General features: G+C 35.0%; 1 protein-coding gene across 4 annotated transcripts in view; it reads right to left on the bottom strand.

Moving 5' to 3' along the window:
• FSTL5 (follistatin like 5) overlaps positions 1–13,401 on the bottom strand; it is an 849,524-nt gene extending 836,123 nt beyond the window's left edge. For 2 of the 4 annotated variants that reach the window (XM_058276333.2, XM_058276388.2), the window contains exon 1: positions 12,666–13,401. The gene's annotated coding sequence lies outside the window, so the exon portion shown is untranslated. The remainder of the gene's footprint in view (positions 1–12,665) is intronic. The other 2 variants (XM_058276438.2, XM_058276479.2) reach the window with 1 other exon arrangement.
• Between the last annotated feature and the right edge of the window lie 2,330 nt (positions 13,402–15,731).

The following is a 15,731-nucleotide window of genomic DNA, read 5'->3' as shown; positions in this document are numbered from 1 at the left end:
ATTAAAAATATATATATATATGAGGTCCCATTCAACCCCACCACCCCCACCCCACCTCTCCCCCCCCCCCAGCAACACTCATTCCCATCATCATGACACATCCATTGCATTTGGTAAGTACATCTTTGGGCACCTCTGCACCTCATGGTCAATGGTCCACATCATGGCCCATACTCTCCCCCATTCCATCCAGTGGGCCCTGTGAGGATTTACAATGTCCGGTGATTGCCCCTGAAGCACCATCCAGGGCAGCTCCATGTCCCAAAGACGCCTCCACCTCTCATCTCTTCCTGCCTTTCCCCATACCCATCAGCCACCATGTCCACTTTTCCCAATCCAATGCCACCTTTTCTATGTGGACATTGGATTGGTTGTGTCCATTGCACCTCTATGTCAAGAGGAGGCTCAGATTCCACATGGATGCTGGATGCAATCCTCCCACTTTCAGTTGTAATCACTCTAGGCTCCATGGTGTGGTGGTTGTCCCATACTGATGTTTTATAGATGTCTCTTCAATACTAGATATCGTGTTTTCATGTTCTATTTTCTGGATCAAGAGCTCTGTATCAGGATCTAAAAACTCAGTAATATGGAGAAGCGCAGGACAATAAAATCCTGGATATCACACAAGGGCTTCTTCATGGCACTCAAAAAACCTATAAATCAAGTCTAATTCCCTTAATAAACAGGACACTGAAATTCAGACGAAGGCTGAAGCTTCTTCAACTATTAAAATAACTGAATTTCACAACTTCAAAAAAGGCAATCTTGCCCTTAAAATATATCTTTATTTCCTAAATCCAAAGACTGTTTTTGCAAAAATAACAAAGTGACATTAGAAAGCTGGTGTCAACATATCTTTAATTCCTTCTTGAGCTCCCTCTACCGATTTTTCGACTGTTAAGTTAACAGACATGTTCAGCAAAACATATATAATTAACGAGATGTCCAGTAGAGTGCTAGCATCAAGAGCAATTTTCACAGCTGGGCACACAGTCCTACTCCAGACATTATCAATTAAGTCATACTATTTGTGCACAGACAGGGAAACAAACTCAACCAACACTTTCACCTTCCTCAGGCCTCAGGAAACATAGGAAAAGTGGTCACTTGCCAAAAGAAAATAAACAGTTGCAGCAGGTGTTTTTAAAAAACCTTTGTTGACATGAATTGAAAATATGCAGACTTAAAATATGAAGATTTTCTAGGAAAGTTTTCCTTCACTTTTTAATCTCTTAGCTAAATAAATTATGGATTTATGAGAAACTTCACCAAAGGAAATAATTCAAAGAAAGTATTAGTCCAATTTGGGCAAATTCTTTCAAGACTTTCTTTTTTTTTTCTAAATACACACGTTTATAGATTCTGCCAAAAGTCTGTGATATTGTGTATTCAATTGTTTCATTTATTTTATAAAGCAGTGAATTTTTTTTTACAATTATTTTCATGAACTTTTTCCTTAGGGTCCCTTGATATCATACTCACAGCGGGAAAAAAGTACCCTAGGGTCTGGAATAATGGGTTATTTGTTACAAATATGAGCTTATTGAATCCATGCTTTAAAAGAATGTAGATGTTAGAGCACTTATGTTTTCTATAAAAGAATGTGAAATTCTGAACAAATACACTGCAGAGTTCAGGAGCAAAGCTCATTCTAAGAAATTAGTTTTTATGTCCTAGAATCTAGTTTCCAAAAATGCTCTGTATAATGTGTTTAAAGTGGAAAGAAAATTCATCTAATTAAACTATTTTAAATATGTTTTAGTAACAAAGGTGGAAGCTAACTTTCATTAATGACAAAACCGCAAATATAAAGATTTACATTTTCATGATGTGAATTTTCTGGATTGTGTCAACAGTTTAGTTCTTCTCCATGAGGTAATGTTCAATATCCAATATTTTTTTCCATCTTAAATTTATTGAGTTCTTACATGATAATAAGGTCTTTATTAGAGGCCCTGGTAATTACCAATGTCATTTTTCTCAACCTTTGAATTATGAATAATCACTTAATATCTTTTTAAAATAGAATTTTAAAATGTTCATTTTTACCAGAAGCCTGGTAAAGGGTACCTCAGAATGACAAATAGTTGGCACTTAGTATGATCACTACCTTAGGATTCTTATCCTTACATAATCTTTTATCCTGTTTCACTTTGCCTCTTACCACTTAGCAATGCCAGTTATTATCCTCTTTATTACTGGTTTGTTTATTGGCTGTCTTTTCACAGAGAGAGCAGAGCAAGAACTTTGACTCTCTCATTTCTTGTGGAGCACTCCACAGTACCAAAAAAAGCACCTGATACACAGTAGGTACATAAAAAATACTTATTATAGCACCACTTAATTCTATAACAAAATATAATATTTTTATAATTGTTTATATAAAGACAAAAAGTTGAATTTATAAATTATTTTTTCAGCTGTTGTCAAATTAAAATTGCCTTAGTTCTTTATATATTTTATAAAAGGAAATTTTTCTGTAAACTTAGTGTTAAAAGTGCTTATCCATTTCCTTACTAAACTTTCAACTAAATAAAAAACAACAATACTATTAGTGTCATATATAACATTCTTTTAAAGGTGACATTCTTTTAAAATGTGAATTTTTAAGTAAATATATAATATATTTTTTACAGTTTTCCTAAATAGCCAATATAAAATATCATTTTCACCTGCCATTTAATTCCTATATCATCTTCAAAGAATAATATTAAACATAAATTTCTGATTTGCAGGGAAGGATTCCATGCTGTATAGAAAAATATAATAATCAAAAACTCTTTGTGTCATTTTTCCAATAGCCAGTGACCAAAGACAGGAAAATGTAAACAGGGTAGATTTCAAAATCTAAAAATATGAACCAAATCAATCCACATCATAATCCATATGTGATAGCTGTACATGCACAAAATGCTACACCACATAATGAAAGCAATCATAAAGTCAGAAGAAACTCCAATAGCAATTAAATAAAATATTATTTGAAGCAATTTTAGACTGCAAAGAATTTTATATGAAGGAATTTGACATGGTAAGACTAGGTTCCTTCCCATCTAGAGAGTTTAAGATCAATTAGGAAACCTCCTAAAATGCACTACAAAGTCCAAAAGCAACGCCAGACTGTCCACTGTCCACAGCATAGTTCAGATCATGATTGCTATGGGTGAGAAAGAAGGGCTAAGTTTCATCAGAGCAGTGAAGAAAGACTCAAAGATTCAGATGGAACTTTAACCAGGTATGGTAGGCAGTAGTATAAAATGGATCTCTACGGTCTAGCATCTGCTATAATTCCCTCCCCTAGAGAGTTGGCAGGACTTCTAACTTGTCTCTATTCAATAAAATATGGCAGACGTGATGAAATATCACCCCTGAAATTATGGTATGTTATAAGGAAAAGTCCAAGGGATTTTGAAGATGTAATCAAGGTCCCAAATCAGTTGATTTTAAGTATATCAAAAGGCTGATTACCATAGCTGGGCCTGATTTAATAAAGTGGGCTCTTCAAATAAAGTTATAGAAGTCAGAAACTGCAGAAGTCTGAGAGGATTTCCCTACTGGTCTTGAAGAAGTAAGCCAACAATGAGTTTTCAACTGCAAGGAAATGAATCCTGCCAACAAACCAAAAGCTTGGAAGAGGATCTTAAGCTTCACAGAAGACCCCAGCCCCAGCTGAAGCCTTCAAGGTGAGACCCTGAGAAAACAAACCGGCTTACTGTACCCAGATTTATGATCTATAGAAACTGAGAAAATAAATGTTCAATCCATTCTGTTTATGATTATTTTTTGCTACAAATGAAAGAAAAAAAGTACACCAGGCCTTGAAAGATGGACATCTTGGTGTTAGAAGAACGATGATAGGACAACTGTTGCAAAAGAAACTGTTTAGACACTGAAAAACACAGATGAGAACAATCTGCTCTTAAGTTGTAGGATAATTTGACTACTATGCTTGAAATACAACAGTTCATCCAGTGCTATGAGGTTATATAGATATACAGTGCCATGCTTTATACTCTGTTCATCTATCTGTTTCACCTATGTGGACTGCACATGTAAGAATACCGAAAATCAGGTTGACAAATCTCATTACTTCAAGCCAGTGAGAAGGCTCTGAAAAGGAAGAAGCAAATTTCAGATTTACCCAGTAAGATATAGAGAACCGCTGATGACTTCTGAACGCAGTGGCATTAGAACGCTTATATTAATCAGGAGAAATCTAGAAGGTTTATGAGGTGTAAATTGGAAGAGTACAGTGATTATGATCATGCAGGTGATGTCAAACAGAATTTGGTCTTAGTCCTGGTTCTGAGATTTTATTTGTATTACTCTGGGCAACATGTGTCTTAAAGCTCTGGTTTCTATATTAATCTCATAAATTGTTTGCATATTAAATAAAATGATATTTGTAAATAGTTAAAATATTGTATGGCATAAGATGAATCATCAAAAAATTTAGCTGCTAGTATTATCATTAAATATCATCGCAGCAGGTAGAAATAAGCATCAGAGAGACCAAATAAGGATGCTAAAATAATCCTGGTTGAGCTGAGAGAGTCTGGATCAAATTGGAATTGACAGAACAAAGAACAGAGAAGTAGATATAAAGCTACATTGCAAAGGAAGGGATGTCAAGACTTAGGGATTTACTGGATATCATACAGGAACAATAGTGCAAGTTTACCAAAACTATACATTTTCAGATCTAGGTCAATGGAAAAACAGTGTATCTTTAATGGACAGGCAGAAAAATAAAGATGGGGGATGATGTCACCATGAAATCAAAGTTCAAGTGTACGGCAGACCTTTGTAAATACATTAATGAAGTTCAAATCAGGATCAGAGCTAAAGATTTAGAAGATATCTATAAAAAAATGAAAATTATAGATGTTGGAGTGAATGAACTTCCTGTAGTTTTCCACAGGCAATAAGGAATAGTACATCAAATGACTAATACACACAATGGTGCAGAAACTCCATGGTTAAAAGCTTTTCCATTAGACATCATTTCAAAAATAAAACACTGGGTATTGCCAACCAATATGTAAAATACTGAATAAAAGTCCCTCTAATCTTTCCACTTTAAAGTTAAATTTTCTCCACAAATCAAACTTTTCTATTTCCTATGGGTTCCACTTAATAAGGGCAAACTAAAGCTTGGATAATGGGCATTCTCTAAGGAACGTGATGCAACTCTGTGGCTCGCCTGGGAGCTGTGATATAATTACTGTCACCAGTTCTTGCTCCTGTTCTTCTTAGTCAGCCTAAATGTCATATGAAAACTAAGAGCATCAACCAGTGGCCAATATTTCCCTTTGTGCCTCAAACAAAATAAGAACCAACAGAATAGAGTATTTAATATTTCCTAAGAGTTCAAGATCCCACTGTAGACTAGTAGGCCACTCTGCTTCCTGAAAGGGGAACATGGAGTGAGGGAGGGAAAAGGCAAATGACAGTGCGAACTTCAAAATAATGAAGTTTGCGAAGTGTTGAATCCAATTTCTGGATTCAAGCAATAAAGAAATTTGTTCACATTTGGAAAATACATACACATACATGCCATATAATACACAACCAGATAATAAGAAATGCCTAATTATCATAGTACACCAAATGAAAATTATTCAAGATTAAGGGTTTAAAATTTTTGTGAATAATTTTGCCTTGTAATTCTTGAGTAAAATAGTTTGTCCTGAATATAACTTTTGCCTTTTGATAGCACATATAAGTGGTGAGATTTCCCATTTTCAAGTAAAGTTTATTAGTAGAAAATCAATGTGTCAAGAATAAAATGGAAATATACTACACTAGCAGATTTAGTTGAAATGCCCGAACTAGAATACCTAAACTGAATACATTGGTAGTTTAATATAAAAACCTTTGTTTCAACAATCCTGGGGTGGGTGCATGAAATCTGGATGTTCCATTGGCCTCAAGAGTGCAAGGTGAGCTTCCTGCCAGTATGGAATTGATTTTCTCTAACATTTTCTCCTATCTCAATATTCTTCTCTAGACATATCTCACATTGTATCACTCTCTTCATATCTTTCAAAACAGTTTGGAAATTCACCTTCTTAGAACACTCCAATTGGGTTTATTTATATGTTTGTATATCGCCTTTGGTTCTATTTGTCTGGTGAACCTGGAATGCCCTTATCCCTGTTACCAACATTCGGAGCATCTATGCATCCTAGTTTTTACTTTTCTCTGAAGTCTTCTCTTTTACTCCTTGTCAAAACAAAGCACTACTCTGTTTTATAGTTGCTCAGCAGCTGGTTTGTGGTTTTTGTGCACTTGTTTCATTAGGACTTGTTCTAAAACTTACTGTTTACATGCCAATCTCACCCCAAAACTCTTAACTTCCTATTTCTTCATTGTGACAGTGGATTGTTTAGTGAGGACTTACAGCATGCATTTAAATGTGATTGTTGACTGCATGAATGGATGATTTTAGAATCAAGTTTTTAAAAGAGTGATTTAATGTAGCTTTCTTAGGTGATTCTTATAAATAATAATAATGCTTATAATAACATTCATTTTATCGCATGCCCTATTCAAAGCATTGGTATTCATTACCTAATTTAACCAGCACAATCTACTTAAGGAGGTCAGTATAATTATTATCCCTAGCTTACAGATGAGGAAATTATGACAAAAAGAGATTAAGTAACTTGCCCAAAATTAGAGAGTAGAAAGTGACTGAGCTCAGATGTATACCCAGGATGGGCAGCAAAAGTTATGCTCCTATCCCAAATGTTATATGCTCCTCTAACCACATAGAAGACCTGAGGATTTGAAGAAGTTAGAGAGGTGATGAGGAGACTTGATTCTCAGAGATGTTGTTTTCAGCTGCAAAATATATTAATGATGCCATAATTCTGGAAAACACTGCACGTTTTTAAGCTGAGACTTTTTCAATTCCCAAATTTCTTTAATCATCTGATTGAAATGATACAGTGATGATACAGTGATGATAAGATAAAGAGGATTAAACATCTAACAAATCTTTCCTTTCATTATAAAATAGAGATAATTATAATTGACAACTTCTGATTTGTTTTATTTTCTTACAAAATAAGTTCTCTATAGGAATATTTCACTCAGTTCTTAACAGCAGAATAATTTTGAAACCTTTAAAATAACTTTAAGGAGTAAATTGTACATATTATTCAACAAAGTATGATCCATGCTAAAACTCTTATTGGAGGGATGACAAAAACAAAGCAAAATAAAGCAAATAAGCAATAACAATATCGTTTGATAATAGGCTTCAAAGCTACTTCCTAGCATGTTCAACTCAGTAATAGTTTTTTTAAAATATGCCTTAAGAATTTTTCAACTATTTTTTCCCTAAAATGTCTTACTGAACAACGAACTCAAATGCAAACACAAGGAAAACTTCAGCCCACCTCAAGCAATCAACACTTGTGTTACCAAATGCTTCTCACAGAAGCATTCAGACTAAGGAACTGCTAATATTTTGAAATCTATGAGATCAAATAGCATAGAGCTTTATAACATTAATTACAGAAGAAAAACCTCCTTAAGACCTTTGGTACCATGGATTCTAAAATATGTATCCTAAGAAATAAGCTACAAAATCATCTCAAGAAACTTAATAAAAAACGATAGGGAAATAAATAAGCCTCGTTTTGAATGACATACCAAAGTGAGTCATTGAAGTACATGGAGGTACTAGTAGTGTGTAGTGTAGCAGCAAAAGAAATGAACTTGGTTTGGTTATAGCTTAATATACCTATTTTTAGTTGAGTGACCATGGAGTGGAGGGAAGGAGTTGCTTGATCTGAGTTTCTGCTTTCTCTTATCTAAAATGAAGATATTATCTACTTTTACACAATTATGTGAATGTTAAATGAGATAATATGCATAAATTGTCTAATATGAATAAAATATATATGTGCAAATACTAACACTTTGAATGGCAACTATTTCCATCTCCTTTGGCTTCCTGGATGAGCAAGTCAACCCAGGTTCAAAGGTTTAATGTTCAAATATCAATAGTAGTCTAGTACGAGACAACAAACATTTTTATTACTAGCAACTCACTGGTACGCCTTCTTAAAAAAAGTGAGTGGTCTCACTTCCTTAATCCTAATGGAAGCATTTCAGAGTCTGAGAGACACGAGGGTCAAAACAATTGCTGTGGCTTAAAGAAGAAAAGACAGCCATAACCACAGTGGGCAAGTGGGCATTGGTCTGATGTAAGAATCTTTACTTGTAACTTATCAGGAGTTATAAGGCCTTGATGGTCATTAATTCACTACCCAATGTATTTGGTGGAAGTGACCCAACCATGGAAAAGTAAAGTATTTCCATTTCATCATCACCTTTGGGGAACATAGCTCTGACGCGTATGCTTTAATTGCTACTGTATGCACACTTTAATTGCTACTTTGGTACTACTGGCACAAAAAAACATATCGCTAAAATAAGTTTCCTTTAACTGTCAATTACAGTGAATATATTTAAATAAAACAGTGGAAAAAAAGTATTTGCAAATATTTTGGGTTATGTTTTAGGATTGCTAGCAGTGCATCAACAGGCTTTGAGTTGGAATAATATGCTCTGAGTTGACATGCAAAGGAGCTCACTAAACATCACTTTGCTTTAGTGATTTACTTAATATGATACCAAAAGTCACATTAAATTATTTTAATTATTTGTTTTTAAAGCAAGAAAGTTCAGAATTTATCTGTTCTTCCCACAGTTTATCAGTCAATGCAAAGAAACTTTGATTCACAGGAACAAAAATATTTTACATGCAGGATAGCCACGCTCAGTTCCATAAAGATGCATGGCTTATTACCCAAACATGTCTAAGCAGCAAACTTGATACGTCTCTTTTATAGGCAGTGGCTTTCCTTTCATATCCTTTACCAGAACTCATATTTCCTCAAAATCCCAAATGTACATTCATACATTTTGTTATTTATCCCTAGCAAAGTTTCTTTCCAATGTCCTTCCCTTGCTAAACAGCATGAGAGTTTCTGACACTTTCACGTCAAAAAATTGGTGTTGGCTCAAGCACACAAGCCTAAATAAAAAATAATAATAATTAGAAGACACAGTGGCCACAAAAAATTACAAATTATATTCCAGCTTTTTGTGTAAATTATTTTTCCACTAAGTATAATTTCTGGAACTGATGTGGTCCAGATAATTCCCGATGTGGGTTTATTGTAGAACAGAATGGCAGAATTAAATATATGTGTGTTTACATATGCACAAACATATACATATGCACTTACAAGCACTGGTACTATTGTTTAATTATTCATTGTTCAGAAAAGCCATATTATGACTCATTGGAATCCTGAGTTTATCAAAACAATAGCTCACCAATCTTAATAATACTTTACTTTCTCAATACCAAGGTGATAAAGCACAAGGGGACCAATTGGTCTATTGTTTGGTGACCACTGTAATTGGAAAATTGGGATTTTCCACAAGGGGCCCTATAACCCACCTTAAGTATACTATGCCCAAAGGACATTGGAGGTGTTGAAGCAGAAGGTGATTAAATCTGTTTGGTAAAGGAAAATTGGTTGCATGGCTGATACAAATGATGCTAATAACAGGAAGTATTTTTTATAGCCTATAAGTTTGTAAGCCTCTTTACAACTTTAAAATATATTAAGGAACAAAAAGTACTAGAGTTCATATGTCACTTTGGGTAAATTCTAAGTATTAATAGGAATATATTAATCAAAGTCTTTGGATCTAATAATAAGTGAGCATTGAACATTATAAAATTGCCATTATCCAAAGAAAATTCTCAATAAACTCTAAGTACATGCAATCTATTAAATATTACTATCTAAAGTATTTTTAGAGTCAAGATCCTCTCAAACTGTTTTTTACATTTCAGATTTATTATTATCTGCTCTATTTCCCTACTGTGTATGTTAGTAAAATAGAAAAAGGTAAAACAAAACAATATATAGCTTGGAAAGTACAAAACCCAAATTATTACAACTTATCTTAAATTTCATAAAGCATACGTAGGATTTCATATCATTCGTAAGTCAAAAGAGGTAGCCAGGTGACTATTTTTAGCTCAATGTGTCTTAAGGAATTGATAATAACAAAGACAATAGTTTGAGCATGTTATGTAACATATTAAATTATTTCAATACTTTTCAGTGTACTTTGTCAAAGTTCATCATCCTGAAGCAAAAAGGGCTATATACATGTCCATTGCCTCTATTATGCAATGAATTAATGATTTAGCAAGCTTTCCAGTGTTGTGGTATTGAATATTCCTCTTTATTTCACATGAACAAGTTCTAACTCCAAAGTACAGTAATTTATTTATAGAACTAAGTAGAACAGTGAATTAATGAATCACCACCACATCTGAAAATCTCTCATAGATGTCTTCAGACTTGGCAATTTTATTAGTTTACATTGGGAATCTCATTCTGAATCCAAATAGTAGTCATTAAAATGCTAAGTTGGGTTTAAAATGGGAAGCTAATTTTACTCTTCTTCAGTATTTTGATATAAAAACTGAATGTGTAGGTAAATCAGTGGAAAACAGTTCTAGTATTTTAAATCTGCAAGCCTACTTTATCAGCCTTTGACTTGTTTCATTACTGCCAATCATATAATTTGATTTTAGTGTTTAACCATCTCACTGTGACATTAAACTTCATCTGCAAAAATTTGAGATATTGATAGTTAAAGTACCTGTTTATACGAGAACAAGGAAACGTATCTTGGAAAACTTTGGGCCAAAAGAAGTCAATAAGATAATCACTCTGATACATTTGGGCCAATATAGTGATAAATCTTATTGCCTTTCAAGTAAGTTGTAGAAATTAAGATATACATTAATGTTTTAAGATAATAAATAAAAAATGAATAAAACTGAAATTGAAGGAAGCCATAATTCTATTTGTTTGAGATTTCAAAAACAGTCTGAATATTTACACCAATATAATCCATTTAAAAAAGAAAATGCATATATATATGCACACATATATATATAAAACTAAGGAATGATTTTATACCCTTATTTTCTTCTCTACCTATTCAGCCTTGAAACATTTGTATGACTAGTTAACCTAAGATCACGTGACTAAGAGGAATCCTATGGAGAGCATTTGCTTAAGGTAAAACATGGAAACAACTTAAGAGGATTTACATCTGACCTCTAGTTTTTGCAAAAATGTCCATTTTTGTAATAACCACTCTCATGTAATAAGGTGGGACTGTAAATAAAATGAAAAATCTCTTTGAAATGGATTATTTTAAATCAAAAACACTAAAGCTAAAGTTCATCCTAGTAACTCTAATATAACTGCAGTAGAAAATTTTAGACAATTTAAAATATAAAAAATATTTATATCTTTAACTCAGTATACTATTTAGTTACTAAAACATAGCCCTGCTCAGCTGAATTTTTATTGTATATGAAACAGCTTTATATTTTACCCATTACTGTTAATAGTTTTAAAAACCTACATCTATTTGAAACCTGAACTCCCTGTAATGTGAATAAAAGCCCCCTTACCCGCCTTTTTCCAGCCAGTATTTAATCTAATGTTACTGAATAGTAAGTAGGCTAAAGGAAAGAGCACAATTCTGTTTGTCAGACAAACCATCATACCTGTCAAATAAAGTCATAAATAGAAATAAGAAATGCAAGAAGCATCAGCTAACTTCTCTCTTTTGATAATTGCTCAATAAGAGAAGTGCTGTTCAGTGGTTTTCTGCCCTGAGTTCTTCCTCCATACACACTCAGAACACACTACCAATTGACAAAAGGAATACAGCTTCAAAAGAAAATCTCCTAAGTAGAGAAAAGCTCTCTGTTAAGCATGCAAGAGGTTAAACATTGCTGAAATAGCGAGACATTTTCTCAACCCACGCTTCCCAGTTCCATTCAATTACCAACAGCAGCAGGGACTATAATACAAGCTAATACTGTATTATTAAATCTGTGCTTCCCATTTACATCCACCTCTAACCTACGGGGGTGGGGAGGGGATGACATTTACTAGTCAGTAGCAGAACAAACAGCCCCCAACTTAGAAATACACATGACCTTGGGTCAAGGAATTCTCAGAGAATGAGTTTTGCAAGTTTTATTTGAATCAACTGCATGCCAGCAGGTCTAAATGAACCCAGTATGGTACAAATGCTCCTACACCTGCCACCTCCCTCCCAAATGTTAAAGAGCTCTGCACTTTGTAGTCTATGCTTTAGATACCAGAGGTTCTACTGATAACCAGAGATTAATCCATTTTGATATATTTAAAACTACATTTTTAAACAACTTGTTGGTTGATTTATTTAATGTCATTTCCTAATATAATCGGGGGCTTGCTTTGAATTGTTCCTGTCCCTTGAGCCAATGCTGGAAGTGTTGCTCTGTAAATATTTGTTTATAAAGCAAGATGTAGCATGATGGCATTAACTTCACAAAAACAAAGCCCTCAGTTTCCCCTACAAAATTCAGTTCATAATCAATCATGTTCTTGTAATAATAATAATAATAGTATTAAAATAATTATTGCAATCATTGCCAAAAGCCCCATTTAAATGATAAAAAAGAAGCATAACTTGTTCTTCAATTTTTGTATGGCAGTTTGCATTGCCCCCCCACTTGTAATAATTTATAACAATATTGTTTTTCTTACCTTATTTTAACAGTCAAAAAAGTCTCCCAGAAAGATTCTTAAAGGATGTGTACCTATAAATCACGAAAAATAAAAAAATAAAAAAAAAAATAAAAAGAACGTCTTAGCTGGGAGATCAAAATAGTTTGGTCTAAAACTATAGAATAATCTCCAAAGTCACGCCTGAACGGGCGTCCAGGTGGCAATGAGAGGACTCTCCCACATCTGACACCACACTCCTTTGTCAAGTTGATAAGGGTCCTGCTGTTGAAGTGGGTCCCGCAGGGCACAGAGGGTGCAAGAGGGCGTTGCCTTGAGGTGCTGGAGCACCCGGTCTGCTCACGTCCCAGCTTCGGCACCGAGAGCTCAGGGCACAGCACCAGCTCCTCTCACCTCCAGTTTGTCTCAGTCACTGAACCAGGCTGATTCTCGCGCCTCCTCCCTAGGCAAGAGCGACTGCCACTCAACCCGGGAGTGCCCCGCCCCCACCATCTGACGTAACTATTTTGCATATCAACTCCCTGAGACGTGCCCGGCAGTCGCCTTAACTGGGCTTCTCCTAGGGTCAGCTGCGACACACGCGGCGACAAAATCCAGGCTCCTGATCGGCGTGGGCATCATTAGATCTCAGGATCCACTCGCAACCTGTGCTGGAGGAACTAACTGCTTTCGGCGTTGCTTGAGCCTTGCTGGGACCGCGGTTTCTGTGCACTCTCATGATCTCTGCTGGCTTAGCTCTGGCACAGCTCTCAGGGGCGGAGGGAGGGGGCACAGGAGCTCTGAGACAAGAGGGTGACGAGACGGGGAGGGAGGGGACTGGAGAGGGGAATGAATAAAATCCCCGATCGTCTGGTCTACCTAACTAAACTTTCCTCTTTCTCTTTGCATTTGTTATTTGCAAAGGATGTGTTTTTTGTGTCTCTCTGTTCCCTTACTTCGGTTCACCGAGCTGCTGGAGGGGTCGCTGCAGCAGAAAACTTGTTCTGTATCAAAACTGCTTTTGAGCACTGGGAGAAAATGTAAAAGCTTGCAATGCTTAACATCCGTACACAGAACCTTTTTTAAAAAAATGTAGATGAGTGCCGCGTATCAGACTTCATATGGCTTCTTGTAAAATCTGCACCTCTTCTTGTATTTCTCATTATTGAAATATATCGTCAAGCTGAATGGAGTTTGGAGATTCCAGGGTTAAAAATCATTTAATAATGAAAAAAATAAAAGTGAAAGTCTTCAACTTCCACTGCCAAAATTCTGAAGGTTATGCAATATTTATTACGTCTAATATATCAAGTGTTCTATGAAAGATGGGGTATGCTGGAAGCATTTCATAGCCTTTAGCAATTCTCACAGTCTGTGTGATGTTTCTTGTCCCAGTGAAGCACTAAGGAGCTTGACAGCAGGAACAAGGTGGCCTGTCATGCCAAATTCCACAGACTGCTTAAACTTGTAAACAAACATCTTAAATGAACTGAAACATCAACCATTTAAAAGGTCACTGTTCATGTTACCCACACTTGCCACCTACTACCATCACTGCTAATTCTACTAATTACTTGTACAAAGAAATGGGCGTATACAACTAAGCCTAGATTTTCATAAGTTTGATCAAACATTTGTCATAAAAGTCATTTATTCAAGAAATTTTGTAGCATCATGTTATTTTCCATCAAAATGTGCGCATGTTGTTATGTGCTATTTTCACAGAGTCTGATATAATTTTGAATTGGATCACTTATGTGTGTTCTCTGGGATTTTGATCAAATTAATAAACTTGCTTTTTCCTCATCAGGGAAAATTATTAATGAATTTGATTTCATACAGTATTATTTGTGGAGACATATGTACTTTGTAGGTACATATACCAAATTTCTTCTTTTTAGTTACTTAAGCAGAAGAAGGAAATTGTGTAAAACTTGACCTTTTTCTTCTAAAGGAACTTTCTTTTTTCCTATGTATCCATACAAATCTTTCTTTGCAGCTTGACTCCAGAATTTGTCAATTTCATTCCCAGATACAGAATTCCCTGGGACTTATTCTCCAATACACCTAGACCATAATTCTTGCATTCCAAATATTCTACGGTGCTTTTTATCTTCACAGTTATTTTTCACTCCCCATTGCACACACATACTCACATATAAGCACACATTTATTAAGAGTGCCTTAACTGATGGTTTCAGACACCTTGGTAAGGCATGAAAGGTGATATTTAGGGACAGATGGGCATTGTACAATACAGCTACAGAAGAGCCAACTGAATGATCTGTATTTATTATGCATCTTTTGGAAATATTTATGTCAACATTCCATAGTGTCAGAGATGACTTCAAAATTTACTGTGGAAGCTTAGAGAGTAAGTTACATATCCTTAAAGAATTTCACCAAAACCTTTGCGCACAGATACCATTTTTTGTTTTACTTCAGTGATCATGTGGTTCTGAGCTATGAATTCGATTAGGGCAGGCACCAGAGTATTCAAATCTTAAATGAGTGGAACCAGAAAACAAGCCCAAGTTTTAAATATGGAATGGAAAACCAGACCATTTCCTCAGTCTCTTATAGATAAAAAAGAAAATGAGGAGGAGGCAAGGCAGGGAAAGAGAAGAGCAAGGAGAAGAAGGAGAGAACGAAGAAGGAGTAAAGAAAAGGAATAAAGTTGTTATATGGCATGCATTCATAGAGTGTGATGTCACCAAAAAAGTATGTAGAGTGCTGCACTCACTTAGGTGTTCTAGGTTTTGTTCTGTCCTAATCGGCTCTATGACTGAAGGCAAGTTATTTAAACTCTTTCATCGTAAGATTTGATCATTTGTAAAATGTGTGACATACTAAATTATCTCCACGGTTGATTACGTATCTGCCATGCTGTGATTCTACTTTACAACTCAAAAAACTGCAGAACCTTCTAATTTTGAATTTAAGACTTGGAGTACTGTCTGCTTAGTTGGGCTAATTTGGCATTTGGTTACTAAGACTGTGCAAACCTCACCTTAGGGTAATTAGGTTGGAAGGTGTGAAAAGGAGGAGCATCTAGGACCAAGAGAGTTCGAAAAATAAATTTCACCTATCTAGGGTGACACTGAGAAA

Source organism: Dasypus novemcinctus, chromosome 1 (genome assembly GCF_030445035.2).
Source record: "Dasypus novemcinctus isolate mDasNov1 chromosome 1, mDasNov1.1.hap2, whole genome shotgun sequence".
NCBI classification, from domain to species: domain Eukaryota; kingdom Metazoa; phylum Chordata; class Mammalia; order Cingulata; family Dasypodidae; genus Dasypus; species Dasypus novemcinctus.
The sequence above is the reverse complement of the archived record's forward strand: the minus strand, read 5'-3'. Positions and strand labels throughout refer to the sequence as shown.